Source organism: Miscanthus floridulus, chromosome 7 (genome assembly GCF_019320115.1).
Source record: "Miscanthus floridulus cultivar M001 chromosome 7, ASM1932011v1, whole genome shotgun sequence".
Taxonomy (NCBI): Eukaryota; Viridiplantae; Streptophyta; class Magnoliopsida; order Poales; family Poaceae; genus Miscanthus; species Miscanthus floridulus.
Window position 1 is genome coordinate 48,540,519 of NC_089586.1, and position 21,101 is coordinate 48,561,619.

General features: G+C 57.2%; 1 pseudogene; it reads left to right on the forward strand.

The window, feature by feature from the left end:
* The window catches only part of LOC136465479 (putative disease resistance protein RGA4), a 66,671-nt pseudogene that overhangs the window by 42,788 nt on the left and 2,782 nt on the right, over nucleotides 1-21,101 (forward strand).

Sequence of the window (21,101 nt, forward strand, 5' to 3'; positions counted from 1 at the left end):
CGACCATTGCGTCTCGGCACCGTGGTTTGGTTCGGGAGCCTAGAGTTCATGTCTCTAGGGCATGAGTACGACATGGTACTCCTCACTCCTCGAGCCCCACCGTCCGACGATGAAGTTACGCCCCGGCAGCCCAGGCGCAGGCGGCGTCCGGGCGGCCGCTCTCGCCGCGCTCGCCAAGCACGGCACGAACAAGGCCACCCCGACGCTACGCGAATCCTGGGGCGACACGCCACCCCCCTGCCGATATCCTACGACCAGCTGTTGGCACAGGGTCCCTGGCTGGGGACCTGTCTAGCCTGAGCTTAGGACAAAGGAAAGTTGCCTGTGGCACGCGGCGATGCCCAGTCGTCAAGCTCCGCTCCACCACTCCCTGAAGAGCCGACCCCGGCGGGGCAGAATCTGGCGACGGCACCGTCCCCATACCCCTTTGGGTTGAGAAATGCCGCCGCCTCTTACGCCTACGCTTACATTGCCGCTCACGAGCATCCCTCGGAACTGCAGCCAGCGCTTCGCTCTCGACCTGAGCACCCACGCCGACTCCTCGGATGAGAACGAGGCATGGCCCGGAGTGGATTTCTCCGGACTCAACAACCCTGGGGCTCTGCGCCAGTTCCTGGCCGCAAGCGACTACTGCTTCGGCTACTCCGACTCCGACGACGAAGGCACCTACGACCCCACTCGCGAGTGTTTTCACATCGGGCTCGGGATGCCGAGGGCGGGCGAGGAGGACGAGGGGGCAGGTAGCCGTTCCCCGCTTCGCCCAGGCGCGGGCGCCGTCACACCTCCACGCGCCGTCCTGCCGGCCGCACGAAACGAGAATGTCGCTCTTGCGCGACCTCAGCGCCCAGACCTAGAACAGCTCCGCGAGCTCCAGGCCAAGGTCGAACAAGACCAACTCCTTCTGTAAGCAGCTTCGAGACTCTCTCGAACAGGAACAGCGAGGTCGCAGGCGAAGGCGGGGGAGCCCAATGGAGGGCCCGCGATGTGCATCACCACATCCATGACGACGAAGGGAGTGAGCAACCCCCAGTCTTTAATCGCGCTAGCCAGAACGTCGCGGCTGCGGTAATGCTGGTCCGCGTAATGCCCGAGCCTTCTACCACGGAGGGGCGGCGGGTCCGCGGCGAGCTCCGAGATCTCCTAGAGACCGCCGCGGTTCAGCAGGCTGAGAGTTCTGCCTCCCGACGACATGGGGGCGCCTCGAACCTGCCCACGGCACCGCCTCGGCAGGACAGGGAAGCCCCAGCTCATCCTGAGCCCGACCGGGCACCGATAGCCCACAGGGCCCCCGTGCTTCTGGACCGCCTCGGTAATCGACGCGAGGTACAGGGAGACCATGAGGTGGTCAGCAGGCGACGACGCCACGACAACGAGGGGCCCGCTCGGGGCTACCACCCACACCGAGATGGTCGCTACGACAGCAGAGAGGACCGCAGTCCTTCCCCTGAACCTGCCTAGGCCCTCGGGTCTTCAGCAGGGCCATCCACGCTGCTCTTTTCCCCGCCCAGGTTTCGGCAACCAGCCAATCTCGCGAAGTACAGCGGCGAGACCAACCCTGAACTCTGGCTTGCCGATTACCGCCTGGCCTGCCAGCTAGGTGGCGCGGACGATGACCTGCTCATCATCCGCAATCTCCCTTTGCTCTTGTCGGACTCAGCGTGAGCCTGGCTCGAGCATCTTCCTCCCTCACAAATCCACGACTGGCGTGACTTGGTGAGGATATTCGTCGGGAACTTCCAGGGCACATACGTGCGTCCTGGGAACTCCTGGGATCTTAAGAGCTGATCGCCAAAAGCCGACGAGTCTCTCCGAGACTTCATCCGGCGCTTCTCCAAACAGTGCACCGAGTTGCCCAGCGTCGGCGACTCAGAGATTGTCCAGGCTTTCCTCTCCGGCACCACTTGTCGGGACTTGGTTCGAGAGTTAGGTCGGAACATGCCGCGCTCTGCTGCCGCACTCCTCGACATCGCCACCAGCTTCTGCCTTAGGTGAAGAGGCTGTTGGAGCCATCTTCCCCGACACCGACACCAAGGGTAAGCAGGAGGGACGAGGCACCCGAGGCCTCAGCCCCCCACCTCCCCAAGAGAAAGAAAAAGGGGCGCCTGGGGAAGCAGGAGGTCCTGGAGGCTGATCTGATCGCGGCCGCAGAACGCAAGAATCCCCGAGGCTTCAAAGGCCCTAGGCCCTTCGATGACATGCTCAAGAAGCCCTGCCCTTACCACCAGGGTCCTGTCAAGCACGCTCTCGAGGATTGCACCATGCTGCGGCGTTACTACGCTAGGCTCGGGCTCCCCGACTGACGACGCCAAACAAAAGGGCGCCGGCGACCGGGACGATGACAAGGACGACTGGGTTCCCCGAGGTACGCAATGCCTTCATGATCTTCGGTGGGCCCTCGGCATGCCTCACGGCGCGGCAGCGCAAGAGGGAACGCCGAGAGGTCTTCTCGGTCAAGGTGGCCACCCCCAGTACCTCGACTGGTCCCGAGAGGCGATCACCTTCGATCGAGATGACCACCCTGACCATGTTCCGAATCCCGGGCAGTACCCACTGGTTGTCGACCCGATCATCGGCAACACCCGACTCTCCAAGGTGTTGATGGATGGAGGCAGCGGCCTCAACATCCTCTACGCCAACACCCTGGAGCTCTTGGAGATCGACCGGTCAAGGCTCCGAGGCGACGTCGCACCCTTCCACGGCATCGTGCCAGGGAAGCGCACGCGACCCCTCGGGCGCATCGACCTTCCTGTCTGCTTCGGCACCCCCTCCAACTACCGCAAGGAAGTCCTCACCTTCGAGGTAGTCGGGTTCGGAGGAGCCTACCACGCCATCCTGGGTCGGCCGTGCTACGCCAAGTTCATGGCAGTGCCCAACTATACCTACCTCAAGCTCAAGATGCCAGGCCCTAGCGGTGTCATCACGATTGAGTCCACGTACGAACATGCATACGACTGCGACGTCGAATGCATCGAGTACGCCGAGGCCCTTGCGGAGGCCGAGACCCTCATCGCCCACCTCGACCAACTCAGTGGCGAGGTGTCTGACTCCAAGCGTCGCGCGGGGGCGTTCGAGCCCGCGGAAACCATCAAACTCATCCCGGTCGACCCCGCCTGCCCTGACGACCGAGCGCTGAGGATCAGCGCCACCCTCGACATCAAATAGGAAGCCGTGCTCAGTCGACTTTCTCCTGTGCGAACGCCGACATATTCGCATGGAGTCCCTCGGACATGCCGGGCATACCAAGGGAGGTCGCCGAGCACTGCCCTGGACATCCGGGCCGGATCTAGACCCGCGAGACAACGCCTACGCCGCTTCGACGAGGAAAAGCGTAGGGCCATCGGTGAGGAGATACAGAAACTCTTGGCGGCCGGGTTCATCAAGGAAGTGTCCCACCCAGAGTGGTTGGCTAACCCCGTGTTAGTCAAGAAGAAAAATGGGAAATGGAGGATGTGTGTAGACTACACCGGTTTGAACAAAGCCTGTCCAAAGGTCCCCTTCCCATTACCTCGAATCGATCAAATCGTTGATTCCACTGCAGGGTGCGAGACCCTGTCTTTCCTTGATGCGTACTCTGGTTACCATCAAATCAAGATGAAAGAGTCCGACCAGCTCGTGACTTCTTTCATCACACCATTCGGCATGTACTGCTACGTGACGATGCCCTTCAGCCTCAGGAACGCAAGGTGCCACGTACCAGCGGTGCATGACCCTAGGTCTTTGGCGACAACATCGGGCAGACCATCGAGGCCTACGTAGATGACATCATGGTCAAAACCTAGAAAGGCTGAGGATCTCGTTGATGACTTGAGGATAACCTTCAAATGCCTTAGAGAGAAGGGCATCAAGCTCAATCCCGAGAAGTGTGTGTTCGGGGTCCCCCGAGGCATGCTCTTGGGATTCATAGTCTCGGAACGTGGCATTGAAGCCAACCCAGAGAAGGTCTCGGCCATAACTGGCATGGGACCAATCAGGGACCTCAAGGGAGTACAGAGGGTCATGGGATGCCTTGCGGCCCTGAGCCGCTTCATCTCGCGCCTCGGCGAAAAAGGTTTGCCTCTGTACCGACTCTTGAGAAAATCCGAGCGTTTTTCTTGGACTCCCGAGGCCGAAGAAGCCCTCGACAGACTCAAAGCACTGCTCACGAATCCTCCCTGTCCTGATACCCCCAGGCCATGGACGAGACCCTCTTACTCTACGTCGCCGCAACTGACCCAAGTGGTCAGCGCTGCCGTAGTGGTAGAGAGGCAGGAAGAGGGGCATACTCTGCCCACCCAATGACCTGTTTATTTCATCAGCGAGGTGCTCTCCGAGACCAAAGCACGCTATCCCCACATCCAGAAGCTAGTCTACGCCGTGGTCCTGGCCCAGCGCAAACTGTGCCACTACTTCGAGTCGCACCCAAGTGACTGTGGTATCATCTTTCCCCCTAGGCGAAATAGTTCATAACCGGGAGGCCTCGGGCAGGATAGCCAAATGGGCTGTCGAGCTTATGGGGGAAACCTTGACCTTTGCGCCTCGAAAAGCGATCAAGTCTCAGGTCTTGGCCGATTTCGTGGCTGAATGGACAGATACCCAACTGCCACCCGCTCAAATTCAGACGGAGTGCTGGACCCTGTACTTCGACGGATCCCTGATGAAGACCAGGGTAGGCGCGGGTCTGCCCTTCGTTTTGCCCCTCGGAGTACACATGCGCTACATGGTGCGGCTCCACTTCGCCGCCTCCAACAACGTGGCCGAATACGAGGCCCTCATCAACGGCTTACAAGTCGCCATCGAACTTAGGGCACGGCGCCTCGACGTCCGAGGCGACTCATGGCTCATCATAGATCAAGTGATGAAGGAGTCAAACTGCCTCGACCCCAAAATGGAGGCTTACTGCAAGTTGGTACGACGCCTAGAAGACAAGTTCGACGGTCTCGAACTAAATCACGTCGCACGGAAGTACAATGAGGCCGCCGACGAGCTGGCAAAGATGGCCTCGGCACGTACCCTGGTCCCCCCGAACGTCTTCGCTAGAGACCTCCACAAACCTTCCATTGGATACACCTCGGCAACAGAGGAGGGCCCACCTGCGGAACCCGCGGCTGAAGCTCGACGCCCCCTCTGCTGCCGAGACCCCCTCGACCAAGCCCGAGGTCATGGAAGTCAACGCCGAGACTCCGCAGACTGATCAGGACGTGGATTGGCGAGTCTCGTTCCTCGATTGGCTTGATCGGGGGGAGCTTCCTGACGACAGAACCGAAGCGCGACGGCTTGCGCGGCGAGCCAAGACCTACGCCCTCTACAATGATGAATTGTACAGGCGAAGTCCCTCAGGTGTCCTCCAACGGTGTATCAGTTCCGAAGCGGGCCAAGCCCTGCTTTGGGACTTACACGCAGGCGCCTGCGGGCACCATGCGGCGCCTCGGACGCTCGTAGGGAACGCTTTCCGCCAGGGGTTCTACTGGCCGACGGCAGTCGCCGACGCTACCAAGCTGGTACGCTCCTGCGAAGGATGCCAGTACTATGCTCGGCAGACACATCTCCCGGCCCTGGCCCTACAAACCATCCCCATCACGTGGCCATTCGCCGTGTGGGGGCTCGACATGGTCGGGCCTCTGCAAAAGGCCCCCGGGGGCTTCACCCATCTATTGGTATCAATCGACAAGTTCTCCAAATGGATCGAGGCTCGTCTGATCAATCGAATCAAATTCGAGCAGGCGGTGCTGTTCTTCACTGACATCATCCATAGGTTTGGGGTCCCCAACACCATCATCACCGACAACAGGACGCAGTTCACCTGGCAAAAGGTTCCTGACGTTTTGCGACGACCACCACATCCATGTGGCCTGGTCGGCCGTAGGACACCCAAGGACCAATGGCCAAGTAGAGCATGCCAATGGCATGATCCTACAAGGCCTCAAGCCAAGGATTCACAACCAGTTGAAAATGTTTGGCAAGAAATGGCTCGCTGAGCTCCCGTCGGTCATCTGGAGCCTAAGGAACACTCCAAGCCGAGCCACGGGATTCACGCCTTTCTTCCTAGTCTACATGGGCCGAGGCCGTCCTCCCCACCGACTTGGAATATGGTTCCCCGAGGCTGCAAGCCTATAACGAACAAAGTAACCGCACCACCCGAGAGGACGCCCTTGATCAACTAGAGGAAGCCCGAGACGTCGCGCTACTGCACTCGGCCAAATACCAGCAGAGCCTACGGCGCTATCAGGCCCGACGCGTCCGAGGCCGAGACTTGAAGGTAGGCGACCTGGTGTTGAGATTAGCGCAAAGCAACAAGGGTCGCCACAAGCTGACCTCGCCATGGGAGGGACCGTACATCATCGCCCAAGTGCTGAAGCCCGGGACCTACAAGCTGGCCAACGAGAAGGGCGAAGTCTTCACCAACGCTTGGAACATAGAACAGCTACGTCGCTTTTATCCCTAAATTTCCAAGCATTGTATATATCGTTTCTCGAAATACAATTAAAAAGCGTTCTTTAGTTGGTCTAACTTTTCGAGAAACCCCCCGAGCCCATCGTAGGCCTCGGCAATACAGTAACACTGGCAAGGGAGACTCGGTTCTGCCTCGGTAGAACCAAGCCCCCCTCGGGGGCTAGATAGGGGACCCCCCTGGGCGTCCCCTAGGTCCCATGCGCCATTCTTCAGTTGTTTTTCAAAAATTCCTACGCTAAGTCCCTAGCAGGCTCTGATGAATCAGTTGTAAAAACCCCTCGGACCAAGGTCTGTTTCCTAAGCAAGAGGCCAGTAGAGTCACGAGATGGCCTACGCCTCCAGGCTACGGCACTCCCTCACTACCTCTCGCTCAAGGGATGGCTTAGGCCCCAAGGGGGTGTTTTGCAAACGAAATCCGATCAGGAGCGACAGAGGGCAGAAGCTCGGAAACATAAGAAAAAACAACTAAGAAACACAAGTACTTCAAAAGTAAAGGCCTCGACGGCCATAAGCATTACGATACAAAAAATAACCCATATTCTATTTTTTACATAGCCCCCGGGGCCCAGATCAAGGCTCAGGGCTTTCAGCACCGGCAGATTGCAGGGGAGGAACCACCTCCTCTTCGAAGAGCGTCGCCAGCACCGTGCCAGGGCCTTCCGCCGCCTCCATCAGCTTTGCGACCGCCGCGTCAGGCCTCCTCGTCATCATCAGGCAGAACATAGCCATCACTGATGGCCGGGAGGTCGACGCCAAGGTAGTGAGAGGAGATGACGGCCAGCGCCCGCTTGACACCCGTGTGCAGTGCCCCTCGGAGCCGCTTCGCGCATCTGGCTGCTCAGCGCAATCAAGCGGCTCCCAAGGGAGCTGCCTGACTGAACCCCTTCGACCTCCAAGGCCTCGCAGGCGGAAAGGGCAGCACGCTTCAGCGCCTCGTGCTCCCCGATCTCAGTCTCGAGCACCGTCTGCACCATGCTGGAAGCCTCGGCATCCCAAATGATCTCTGCCTCTGACTCTGCACCACGGAAGATGGAATGAGGTTGAGCGAGAGAAAGGACAACCTAAGTTAGGGACGGAAGCCCACGGAACTCACCCTTGGCCTTTTGCTCCTAGCGACGGGTCTCGGCTTGACAGGCCTCGGCCTTCTCCTTCAACCGCTGGGCCTCAAACCTAGAGGCCTCGGCCGCCCTGGAAGCTTCACTGCCTAGCTCTGCGTCATACAAGGAAGTCAGGGAGCAAACATAAGGAAAGGGAAACAAAACAAGGGGACTGGAACTCACCCTCGACCGCCCCCTTCAAAACCACAGCCTCGATTTGCGAGGCCTCAACCGCAGCAAGGGCCTCGTTCAGAGCGCCTTTTGTCAGCCGGTGCGCACTCTCCTCTGCCCCCAGCCGCCCGGCGAGGGCCTTGCCCGAGGCCGTCGCTTCTTCGGCCCAGGGACCTGAAGGCATCCCGATCGCTGACCGCGCGGGTAAGCTCCTCATCTAGCTCCTTGACCCGCGCTGCCAAAGGGGCGAGCTGTGCCTGGACCGTGGCCGCCTCGACCTTCGCGTTGGCACAGCTGAAGGCGGAGGTCCTCCACCTCCGTGCTTCGCGCCGACAGAAGCTCGTTAGCGTCGGCAAGAAGGCCCTTCTGCCACTGAAGCTGGTCCCAGACGCCCCTCTCCCGCCAGGAGAAAGACCGACTTCCCAAGCGACCGGGTCTCGAGCTCCTAGGGAAGCAGAACGAGGGTCATTGGTCGCAACAAAATCAAGAAAGGAAATGTCGCGCGAGAAAGGAAAACACGAACCTGGGCGACTCCGGGCAGTTTGTCGGCCACCACGGACAGCGCCGTCCGTAGCGACCGCTCCGCTAGCTGGCGGTATTGCTCGAAGGTGTTCCAGCACCCGCCCTTGGCCGCGTCCTCAAGGGCGAACAGAGGCTCCCCCTCAGGGTTGTCCTGGCTCCGCCACAGTACCCGCGGGTGATCCCACCCGCGAGGCTCGAGCCAGACCCGCACGAGGGCCGAGCTTCCCTCATCCAAGAGTGGCGCCGGCTGCTGCATGGCATCGGTCTCCTTGGCGTCGACCACCTCCCGCACCCGAGAAGTATCGTCGGAGGAGATCGGATAGACCTTCGCCTCCCGGGCGCTCTCTCGCAACAACGGCGTGCCTTGAACCAAGGGCACCACCGAGGCCTCCGCCGCCTGCATCTCCACCTCCTGCACAGACGGCCTCACCGCCATCATGATGGCCTTGGTGACCTCAGGGGCTCCAGCCTCTGCAATTATGGCCTCGGCGGTCTCGGGGGCTCTGGCCTCCACCATCGTGGCCTCGGCAGACGCAGAGACACCGACCGCGGCCACCGCAGGTCTCGGCGGTCGTGGGCGCCGTAGCCTCCATCGCCTTAGCCTCGGAGACCCCGGGAGCCTCGGCAACAAAGGGCACGCTAGCCCCATCCAACTCGTGAGCCTCGCCCCCATGAGGCGGAAGCGCTCCCTCCCTCGTCTGTGTAGGGGCCGCCTCGGCAGCCCCTCCTTGGGCGGCCGGCCCCTTTGGGTCGACCCTCGCCGACGCCGTGCCGCGTTGGATAGCGGCTTGTGCCTCCACCACCCAGTGGGCAGAGGAGCCAGGGCTCACCTTAAGCACCTTAAGGGGCGCTAAGGGGAGGTCGTCCGCAGGCCGCTTCCGACTAAGGAAAATTAACCTACAGGGTTAGTGCAAAACTAAAAAAGCGACTGAAAGACACCATGACCCTGCCAAGAATAAACTTGCCTTGAACGGGGCGGCCCCCGCTTCGCCACGGCAAACCTCATCCACAGCGGCGGAGGCGGCGGCAGAGGCGTCGCCTCCGTATCCATCGACGCCGGTCGGTCTTCAGCGGACCACGGCGCCCCTTCGGTCCTCTGTAGGGGCGGTGGCGTCGCCTCCGCCGCCACCTGCTCCACCATGGCCGCCGAGCCTACCGGGCTGATGGCATGTTTGCCTAACGCCCGCGCCTCGGGCGTGTCGGCCTCGGCCCCAGAGCGGGCAACCGCCAGCCCCGGGTCCGCTTCTCCTCCCCTTCCTAGGGGTGCCGGGCTACTTGCCGACACCCCGAGCGCCACCTCCACAACATCAGGAAGGTGGTCCAGGGGACCTCGCCCTCCCTCGACCTTGTCGTCCCCGTCCAAGGCCTCCGTCGACAACGACGTCGACGGGGATTCCTCCAGCGGAAGACCGTCCTTCCGTTGTTGATGGCGGCGCTTATCCAGCTCCTCGTGTGCGAGGATGTGCTTCGTGTGCTTCACCACCTTGGCGTCCTTTCGCCTCTTCTGCGCATCGACGTGAGCGCGGTTGACCGCCCGCCGCCCCGCGTCCTCGGGAACGGGCGGTGGAGAGGAGCGCACGTCCCTCATCCCCTGAAGGAACGACAAACGCACATGAGGGAACAAGGGGTAAGGGGAGACTAAGGAGGTTTAGAGGCTACAGCGGCGCACGACTTACCAGCGAAAGGAACCCCCGTGACGGCCGCATCGCAATAGGGGTCAAGTTGCCGCCCCTCAGCTTCGCCTCTACCGTCTCCCCCACCCGATGAAGAATCTCCTCCTCGGAAAGGGCGGAGGAGGACATCCGGGTGCCCTTAATGGGCTCACCCGGCTTCATCTCGAACAACCGCTGCCGCCGAGCCATCAGCGGCAGCACCCTCCGGCGGTGGAACGCGGCCACAACCACAGCCACGGTGAGGCCATGGCCCCGTAGCCTCGCCAGCCCCTCTAGGAGCGGCTCTAGCTTGGGCTGGTCGACCTTTGGGACACCCCACTTCCACTTCTCCAGGCAACTCCCGATAATCCGCCCGGTGTAGGGGGGAAGCCCTCCACCGTCGTTACGAAGGTAAAACCAACTCGTGTACCACCGGCGGTTGGAGGACACGAGTTGGGCCGGGATGTAGAGGTGCAGGCGGTCCTGACGCACTTGGAGAGTGCAGCCTCTGGCCCTTGCCGCCTTCCTCTTACTCGACGTGCCCATTGGCTTTGTAGTATGCCCCGCCCGGAACAGATGGAGCCACAACTCCTAATGGGGAGCGATCCCTAAATACCCCTCGCAGACGGCAACAAAGATAGCCGCCTGAGCGATGGAGTTGGGATTAAAATTGTGGAGCTCCACGCCGTAGTAGTGCGGGAGCGCCCGCATGAACCGGTCCGCCGGGACGCTGAGGCCGCGCTCGTGGAAGGAGACGAAGCTTACGACGTAGCCATCGCGAGGCCTCGGCTCCGGCTCGCCGTATGGAGCAATCCACTCCAGCCTAGTGGAGTCGGTCACCGGGCGGAGGAGCCCACTGTCGACAAGCAACTAGAGCATCTCCTTGGTGACGTCCGACGGATCCCAGGGGTCCGCCTCGACAACAACGATGTCACCAGCCATGGGTGCAATGGAGGAATCAGGTGCGGCGGTGAGTCTTTTCTCTCCCTCCCACGCTCTCGCTTTTTTCTCGCTTTCTCCCTAGGCTCGCTCTTCCTCCTCTTCTTCTCGGCACTCGCTGCTCTAGCGATGGCTCGACGGGGGCGGCGCTAATGCAGTCAAGGTAAGACGAGGAGGGGCGAGAGTCTTCGGGTATTTATGCGGGGAGGAGGTGAAACGAACGGGCGACGAAATCGAGGAGGTTTTCCCCCCCGATCCGGCGCGGTTAACCACGAGCCGATTTCACCGACCCACGCGCCCACGTCTCCCGCATTAAATGCGAGGACAGTTACATCCCATCCACCATGCCACGCTCGGCCACTACGGCAGCAGGTGTCGTTTTGACTCCCCATGAAACTGCCTCAAAAGGTGCGTCGCCCGTACCGAGCCAATAGGGAAGATATTCCCTGCGGCCTATCCCTTTCGTATGAAGGAACCGGGCTCTGAACCTATTACGATCCAGGGGTTCGAAGGCTGGGCCCCAAAGGGTTTCGACAGCCGCCCCAGGATAACAGAGTCAGGGACGACCGCGGGCGAGCCCATACGGGGCCGAGGCCCAAGCAAGCGAAACGCTTGGGACGCCCAAAGTTGTGTCCGAGACCGGAGGAAAGTCTCCGAATGGGATCCCACCGTAGGGAGGCACCGAGCCACCGAGGCCTAGCGAACGGCCTCGGCACCCACTAGAGACATCCTCTGGTACTCTTGGAGTGTGTCTCTGGACCGCTAGCCATCCCCTAGCGAACGGGGTATGGGCCTCCACTCGGACTACCCGATAACAGCTCACCGGAAGTGCCACCGCTCGTGCCCATCGAGGGTAGCGAGGCACATTCCACCCCTCCTTCTGAGCGAAAAGGAAGCGCGAGGGTCGCACAAAAAGTCAGGGGAACCCCCGACGGCCTTCTCGTTCTATGCAGAGGCTAGGGGGCTCTTCCTGCAACCTTGCCGAGACCCAGTGACCCTAGCTCGCACTCAAAGGGGCTCGGCAAAACAAACCCTCCTTCCGAGCGAAAAGGAAGCGTGAGGGTCATACAAAAAGACAAGGGAGTTCCTGATGGCCCTATCACCCTGTGCAGAGGCTAGGGGGCTCTTCCTGCAAATATGCCAAGACCCCACAACTCAGGCCCGCGCCCAAAAGGGGCCTCGGCAAACAAACCCTCATGCGCGAGGGGCGTATAAAAAGTCAGGGGAACTCTTGACGGCCCTCTCGCTCTGCGCAGAGGCTAGGGGCTCTTCCTGCAACCTTGCCGAGACCAGAATGGGCTCGGCAAACAAACCCTCCTTCCGAACGAAAAGGATATGTGAGGGGCGGATGAAAAAGTCAGGGGAATCCCGACCGTCCTCTTGCTCTAGGCGGAGGCTCGGGGGCTCCTCTTGCACCCAAAGACCAAGACAAACGGTTCAAAGCCATGCTAGAGGTTTCATTACAAAACACGATAAAGGGCACCGAGCCCGTTACGGTCCAGGGGTTCGAAGGCTGGGCCTCTAAGAGGTTTCGACAGCCGCCCTAGGGCAACAGAGTCAAGGACGACTTCAGGGCGAGCCTACGAATGGCCCAGGCCTGAGCGAACAGTCGCTCGGGGTGTCCTAAGTCGTGTCCGAGATCGGCAGGGAAGTATCCGAATGGGATCCCACCGTAGGGAGGCATCGAGCCACCGAGGCCCAGTGAACGGCCTCGGCACCCACTAGAGAAACCCTCTAGTACTTTTGGAGTGCGTCTTTGGACCACTAGCCGTCCCCTAGCGAACGGGGCTTGGGCCTCCACTCGAACTACCCGATAACAGCTCACCGGAAGTGTCCACGCTCGCGCCCATCGAGGGTAGCCTGGCACATTCCACCCCTCCTTCCGAGTGAAAGGAAGCGTGAGGGTCATACCCAAAGTCAGGGGGCCCCTGACGATCCTCTCGCTCCGTGCGGAGGCTAGAGGGCTTTTCTTTTCTGCATCCTCGCCGAGACCCCCACAACCCGAACTTGCACTTATGGGCTCGGCAAATGCAATAATAACTAATCGCTCAAACGCGAAAATGGAGAAAGCCCCTAGAGGAGTAACTTCACTCCTCCAGGGGCTCGGGGGCTACACCCGGTGGGTGCGCTCGCGCGCACCCACCAGAACCTCAAAAAACAAACCAATTCCTACGGAGTAGGCACAAACCCAGCCTCGACAAACCCTCAGGGAGAGTGCACGCACTCCCCCCGAGGCTCGGGGGCTACTGTTGGGTACCTTAGAATGGGGTACCCCAAGCAAACATCAAATGGGTCGCTAAAATCCCATCTAAAAAATAAAGCTAGAAGGTAAGCCGTGGCCCCCTCACCTGCCACAACCGAGCCCACTGGGTCCTCCTCCACCTCGCCTCGAGCCTCGAGCAGGAGGTCTCGGCATCCTGGAACAAACTCTGCCTCGCGCGAGGCTCCCTAGGGAAGGCCTCGGCAGGGAGCGCCGTCTCCGTCTCGCCCGAGGCTCTCCAGGGAAGGCCTCGGTAGGGGGTACATTCTCCGTATCGTGTGAGGCGTCTCGCGCAAGGCCTCAGCAAGGAGCCTGATCTCCGTCTCGCACGAGGCCTCAGTCTCCGTGTCGCTCGAGGCCGGGTCGCCCGCAGCTCGTCACCCCCCGCCTCGACCGACCCTCCAGACAACGCGTCATGTCCCATTAATGCTTCAACCACTCCCGCAATCTCAGCCGGACGACGGCTCAACACCACAGAATGGCCGACGCGACCCGAGGTCGCATCAGCGCCATACCGGCCGAGACAGGGCACGGCGGGGATTACCGGCCACTGTGTCCTAACGCTGTGTCCACGATCAGCGCCATACCGGCTGGGACAGGGTACGGCGGGGATTACCGGCCACTGTGTCCTAACACTGTACCCACGATCAGCTGCCCACTCGAGGCCTCGGCACTGTACACCAAGGTCTCGGCTATCTTGGGGTTCGTGCCTACCGAGACCCCTCCACCACGGTGCAGCCTCGACACCGACCAAGTCTTGGCCTCGCGCACAGTCCGTCCATAGTGGCTTGCATGTTCACCGCCGCACCCACTCCGAGGCAGTCCCGGGGCTCCCACGACGCATAGGATCTGATGGGACGGCCACGCCGTCCCAGTGCTCCAAGGACGGACCACTCCGACGACTACGCCGCCACAGAAACAGGCTACAGGGCCCGGACACGCCGCCTCTGTTCACACGACGCCGTATAGTTAGCTCATGTACCGTCCTAGTCCTCCCTTCATGCTATAAAAGGAGAGGACTTGGGCTGTTTTAGAAAAGAGGAAGAAGAACACCTTGTAACACACACACACACACACACGCACATCCCTGCCGCCTGAGAGCAATGTCTCAAGCGGCCCGCACGACACCCTGCCGAGACCTGGGACCAGCTCCCTCTCTCCTTTAGCTTGTAACCCCCTACTACGAGCACCTCAGTGCAAGGAATACAAGATCGATCTCTCAGACTAGACGTAGGGCCACAATTGCCTGAACCAGTATAAACCTTGTGTCTCTTTGCATCACCATCCGGAATCGGGAGCACGTAGAACAAATTCACTGGTTGGTTGAGGACCCCCCGGTCTGAAACACCGATAGCTCTACTGAAGACTCAAGGGATAGGTGGTTCAGGAGAAGGACTGCGGTCCTCTCCGCTATCGTAGCGGCCGCCCCGATGTGGATGGTAGCCTTGGGCGAGCCCTGAGCTGTCGTGGCATCGTCGTTGGCCGACCACCTCGTGGTCACCCTGCGCCTCATGTCGATTATCGAGGCGGTCGTGGACCAGGGGGACCCTACCAATTGCCGGCACCCGAACGGGTTCAGGACGAACCGAGGCCTCCCTATCCTGCCGATGCGGTGCTGAGGGGAGGTCCGAGATGGCATCGCACCGCCGGGAGGCGGAACTCTCGGCCTGCTGCACCACGGCGGTCTCGAGGAGATCCCAAAGCTCACCGCGAACCCGCCGTCCTTTCATGGTGGAGGGCTTGGGCATCGCGCGCACTAGCATTGCCGCAGCCACGACATTCTGGCTAGCGTGATTGAAGATTGGGGGACGATCGTCCCCCTCGTCGTCGTTGATGCGATGGTGCACGTCATGAGCCCGTCGCCGGGCTCCTCCGCCATCACCGTGGCCTTGCTGCTCCTACTCGAGAGTGCTTCGGAGCTATTGCAGAAGGAGTCAATCTTGCTCGACCTTGGCTTGAAGCTCATGGAGTTGTTCCAGGTCCGGGCGCCGGAATTGTCCGAGGGCAAGGTTCTCGTTCCGTGTCGCCGGTGGGACAATACGTGAAGGCGTAGCATCGCCCGTTCCCTGATGAAGCAAAGTGCAGTTATCTGCCCCCTCGTCCTCGTCGCCCGTGCTTGGCATCCCAAGCCCGACATGGAAGCACTCATGAGTGGGATCGTAAGTACTTTCACCGTCGGAATCGGAGTAGCCAAAGCAATAGTCGCTAGCGGTCAGGAAGCGGCGCATGGTCTCGCGGTCGTGGAGGTCAGAGAAATCCACTCCAGCCCATGCCTCATCCTCCTTCGAGGAGTCGGCGTGGGTGTGGGTCGACGCGGTGGTATCGAAGTTGAGAGCGAAGCACTGGCGGCGCTCCGAGAGATCCACGTGAGCAAAAGCATAGGCGTAAGCATAAGATGCGGCGGCATTTCTCAACCCAAAGGGGTATGGAGATAGTGCCATCGCCGGGCTCTGTTCTGCCAGAGTTAGCTCCTCAAGGATTGGTGGGGCGGAGCCTGATGTCGGGGCGTCGCCAGGTGCCACCAGCGTTTTTCCCTTGTCCATGCTCAGGATAGATAGGTCCCCAACCTGGGACCCTGCGCCAACAGCTGGTTGTAGGGTGCCGGCGGAGAGCGGCGAGTTGCCCTGGGTTTGCATGGCATCGGGATGATCTTGCTCGCGTCGTGCCTAGCGAGCGCGGTGAGAACGGCCGCCCGGGCGCCGCCTGCGCCTGGGCTGCCGATGCGTGACGTCGTCATTGGCAGGCGGGGCTCGGGGTGTGAGAAGTACCATGTCATACTCGTGCCCTAGAGACATGAACTCTAGGCTCCCAAACCACACCACCGTGCCGAGACGCAGCGGTCGTACGGGGTCTGCCATCCGGAACCTATTGGGATGATGAAGCTGACACGCAGAGTCCCCTACCTGGCGCGCCAACTGTCGGTGTTTCAGACCGGGGGGTCCTCAACCAACCAGTGAATTTGAACTGCGTGTTCCCAATCCTAGATGGTGATGCAAAGAGACACAAGGCTTATACTGGTTTGGGCAATTCGTGCCCTACGTCTAGTCTGAGAGATCGATCTTGTATTCCTTGCACCGAAGTGCTTGTAGTAGGGGGTTACAAGCTAGGTGAGAGAGGGAGCCAGTCCCAGGTCTCGGCGAGGTGTGATGTGGGCTGCTTGAGACGTTGCTCTCAGGCGGCAAGGAAATGTGTGTGTTATAGGGTGTTGTTCTTCGTGAGTGCCTGTCCCCCCGAAATAGCCCAAGTCCTTTCCTTTTATAGTTTGAAGGGAGGACAAGGGTAGTACATGAGCTAACTGTACGGCATCGTGCAAACAGAGGCAGCGTGTTCGAGCCCTGTGGCCTGTTCCTGTGGCGGCGTAGTCATCGGAGTGGTCCGTCCTTGGGGCACTGGGGCGGCATGCTGGTCACATCCAATCTTGTGCATCATGGGAGCTCCAGGGCTGCCTCGGAGTGGGTGCAGCGGTCAGCGTGCGAGTTGCTATGGACTGACTATGCATGAGGCCGAGGCTCGGTCGGTGCCGAGGCTGCATCGTAGTGGGGGTCTCGGTAGACATGAATCCCGAGATAGCCGAGACCCTGGTGCATAGTGCCAAGGCCTGGAGAGAGCAGTTGATCTGGTGTGCTGGCTCGGAGGCGGTGATGACCCGGGCCAGGCTGTTCGTGTCGTGTTGTTTTCGAGGCGGGGATCGCGGGGCACAGTGTAGTGTGGGCACTGATCGTGGGCACAGTGTCAGAATACAGTGACCGGTAATCCCCGTCGTGCCCTGTCTCAGCTGGTATGGCACTGATGCGACCTCACATCCCGTCGGCCACTCCACGGTGTCGAGCCGTCGTCCGGCTGAGATTGCGAGAGTGGTTGACGTATTAATGGGACATGACGCGCTGTCGGAAAGATCGATCGAGGCGGGGGTGACTAGCTATGGACAAGCCGGCCTCGAGCGATACGGAGAATGAGGCCTCACGCGAGACGGAGATTGGGCTCCTTGCCGAGGCCTTCCGTGAGAGGCCTCGCACGAGGCGGAAATTGCGTTAGGATGCCGAGACCTCCCGTGAGAGGCCTGAGGCGATGCGGAGAGCCGGGTGGGCTCGGACGGGGCTGGTTATGAGCCCATGGCTTACCCTCTAACTTTGCCGTTGATGGGACTTTAGTGCCTCTTTTGGTGTACGCTCGGGGTACCCCGTTTTATGGTACCTGATAGATGGGTATTTGCAACTTGCTTGCCGGCTTGGCATGCACTACAAAGCTTGTCCTTCTCAAACGTCACATCCTTCAACCCTCTCACCAAGTCATTCTTCATAAGCTTCTTGAGTGAGCTCATCCCAACATGAGCAAGTCTTCTATGCCATAGCCACCTAAGTGTTATTTTGGTGAATAGGCATGTCTTCAAGTTTGCATCTTCGGAGGTGAAGTCTACTAGATATAGGTTGTTGTATCTAAATCCTTTGAATATCACATGATCATCATCCTTCTTGGATACAACAACCTCCTTCTCGGTAAACAAGCATTGGAAGCCAAGATCACACAATTGTCCAACGGATAGCAAGCTGAAACTCAATGAAGCAACATATAGCACATTGGAGATGGAATGATCATTTGATATTGCCACTTTGCCCAATCCTTTGACCTTGCCCTTTGAGTTATCTCCAAATGTGATTCTTTCTTGTCCATCTACTTCTTCATCTAGTGAGGTGAACATACGAGGATCACCGGTCATATGTTGTGTGCAACCACTATCAATAACCTAATGACTTTCTACCGGTCTTGTAGTTCACCTACACACAAGAGATTAAGCTTTAGGAACCCAAACTTGTTGAGGGCCCTTCACCTTCTCAATAAGTGACTTTGCAACCCAAATTTTCTTAGGCCTATTATTATTTGGAGGACCTAAGAACATCATTTTCATCTTCCCACTAGAATCCTTTCTAAGCATGTAGTGAGCATTGAAGGCAAAATGTCTAGCATGCTTGGGCAAGGGTTGTGGTGGTGGAGTTTGGCACTCATGAGTAAAATGGCCTTCTTGTCCACACTCAAAACATCTCTTTGGCTTTGGCTTGGTCTTATGTTGTTGTTGAGCTTGAGCCTTCTTCTCTTGATTTGCCAAGTACTTAATGCCACTTCTATCCATCTTTATGACGGTGTTCATAAGTAGCTCACTTTGAAGATGCTTGCCTCTAGTGAACTTGCTCAATCCAATCTTAAGATGCTCTTTCTCCAACTTGAGCTTCTTGTTTTCTTCCTTGTGAGCATCATTGTTCTTTTCTTCCTTAAGCTTCTTGTTCTCATCTTTGAGCTTCTCATTCTCAAGGATCAAACCATCATCATGAACAATAGTTTCTAGCACAATAGACTTGGTGGTTTTGAGTTCTTCAAGATCTTTCTTGAGCTTTTCATTGTCATTCTTGAGCTTGACAAACTCATCATAGTCATCGGCTTCAACCACTTGCTTGCCCTTGCTACTAGAACTTTGCTCAATGCTCTCAATAATCAAGTCATCACATGATGTAGCTATATCAATCTTAACAACATCGTTAGTAGCATCATGTGGCTCATTGGATAAGAATTCTTGAGCAATAACAAGAGTATCATGATTAACCTTAAGAGTGGTATATTCTTCTCTTAGCTTGTTGTGGCTAGTGATGAGCTCATTATGTGTCCTCTCAAGTTTATCATGTTTATCTTTAAGCTCTTTCTTAGAAGATTTGAGCTCCTTGAGTTTGGATGTTATAGCATCATTTGCTTCTCTAAGCTCAACACTAGCCTTTTCGGCTACATCACATTTTGCTAAAAGAGCATCATTTTTAGCTTCTAGCTTTTCATTCTTAGCTCTAGTTTTTATAATGATCTTAGTGTATTGTTTTAGTAATCTAGCAAGATCATCATAAGTAGGTGATTCATATTCATTATCATCACTATCGCTATCATCATCACTAGCATGCTCATCATCACTACTATCATCATTGTTAGATACCTTGCGGTCACCCTTGGCCATAAGGCATAGGTGTGTAGAGGATGATGGCGGTGGTTGCGATGAAGATGATGAAGAGTTGATAACAATTGTGGCCACCTTCTTGTTGTCACTATCATCATCGGATGAGGCACTAGATGAGTCAATGTCCGTGAGCCAATCACCGACAATGTATGCCTTTCCACTCTTCTTCTTCTTATGGAAATCCCTCTTATTGCCATCTCTCTTCTTGTATGGCTTCTTCTTCTTCTCTTCTTCTTCTTCATTACTTGAGTCATCTTTCTTGCCCTTGTATTTGTTCTTGAACTTGTCTTTCTTGGGCTTAGTGCATTGGTGTGCTAGATGACCAAGTTCTCTACAATTGAAGCTATCCATCTCGGAGATTGGCTTCCTTCTAGAGCTAGTGAAGAACTTCTTCTTCTTCTTGCCATCAAACTTGATGCCACTCTTGTTAAGCTTCTTTAGCATCTTGGCAGTCTTCTTCACCATGAGAGCAAGACTTTCATTATCAACTTCATCTTCACTTGAGCTCTCATACTCAAGTCTTGCTTTGCCCTTCTCTTGGCTAGCTTTGAATGCTAAATCCTTATCTTTCTTCTTGGTAGAGGATGAGCCATCTTGTGGCGTGATGTGCATGTACATCTCATGAACATTGATCTTTCCCAAGATTTGTGTCGGTGTAGCGGTGGAAAGATCACCTTAATGTAGCACGGTCACAATATCCCCATATTTGTCAATGGGGAGGACACTCAAGATCTTTCTTACAACATCAGATGGTTGCATTTGAGTGAGTCCAAGCCCATTGACTTCCTCTACAAGAACATTCAAACGTGAATATATTTTATTAGCACATTCCTTAGGAAGCATTTCAAAAGAGTTGAGCTTTTTCATGACAAGATGATAGCGTTCCTCACGCTCACTCTTAGTTCCCTCATGGAGCGCACAAACGTCCGACCATAGTGCATGGGCGTCTTTATGGTTCCTCACCCGATTGAACACATCTTTGCAAAGGCCTCTAAAGATAGTGTTTTGAGCCTTTGCATTCCATTTATCGTAATTCACCTCATCGCCTTATAGGTTAGTAGCATCCCGAGGTTTTGGGAAGCCTTGTGAGGCGACTCTAAGTATACCAACATCTAGAGCCTCTAGATACGTCTCCATGCGAATTTTCCAATAAGGAAAGTCATCTCCCTCAAAGATAGGCGGAGGTCCATCCCCATGAGACATCTTGCTCTAGGCGGTTAAGCCTAAATACATAAGCATGAGGCTCTGATACCAATTGAAAGGATCAAGATGCCCAGGGGGGTGAATTGGGCTAATTCTAAATTTCTTTGCAATAAATAAATCCTATGGTTAGCCCAATTAACCCCTTGTGCCTAGAAAGTGTTTCTAATTGTTCTACCACACAAAAGACTTGCAACCTAAATTCCAATCCTACTCTAGCATGGCAATTCTATGAATGTAAAGACACGAATTGAATTGCTCAAAGTAAATGCTCAAAGTAAATACTCAAAGTGAATAGAGAAGGAGGAATGCGGCGATGTTTTGCCGAGGTATCGGAGAGTCGCCACTCCCCACTAGTCCTCGTTGGAGCACCCGTGCAACGGGTGTAGCACTCCCTTGATCTGTGCAAGGATCAAGTGCTCTCTACAGGTTGATTCTTCAACACTCCGTCACGGTGAATCACCCACAACCGCTCACAACTTGAGTTGAATCATCCACAAGCTCTCCGGATGATCACCAAGCTCCCAATCACCACCAAGCCGTCTAGGTGATGGCGATCACCAAGAGTAACAAGCACAAACTCTCACTTGACCACAACAAGCCTAATGAGAAGGCGGATGCACACTTTGCTACTCTTGATCTTCACTAATGAGGGCTCTCTTTGGGATTCTCAAATCTCAATCACCTCGCTAGGACCTTACTCTTATTGGCACTCTCTAAGGTGTTTCTCAGCTGTTGGAATGAGCAAAAGTATCCCCACACACGAGCGAAGGTTGTATTTATAACACCGGCTGAAAAACGAATCATTATGTGCCTCTGCGGGGTGACCGGACGCTCCG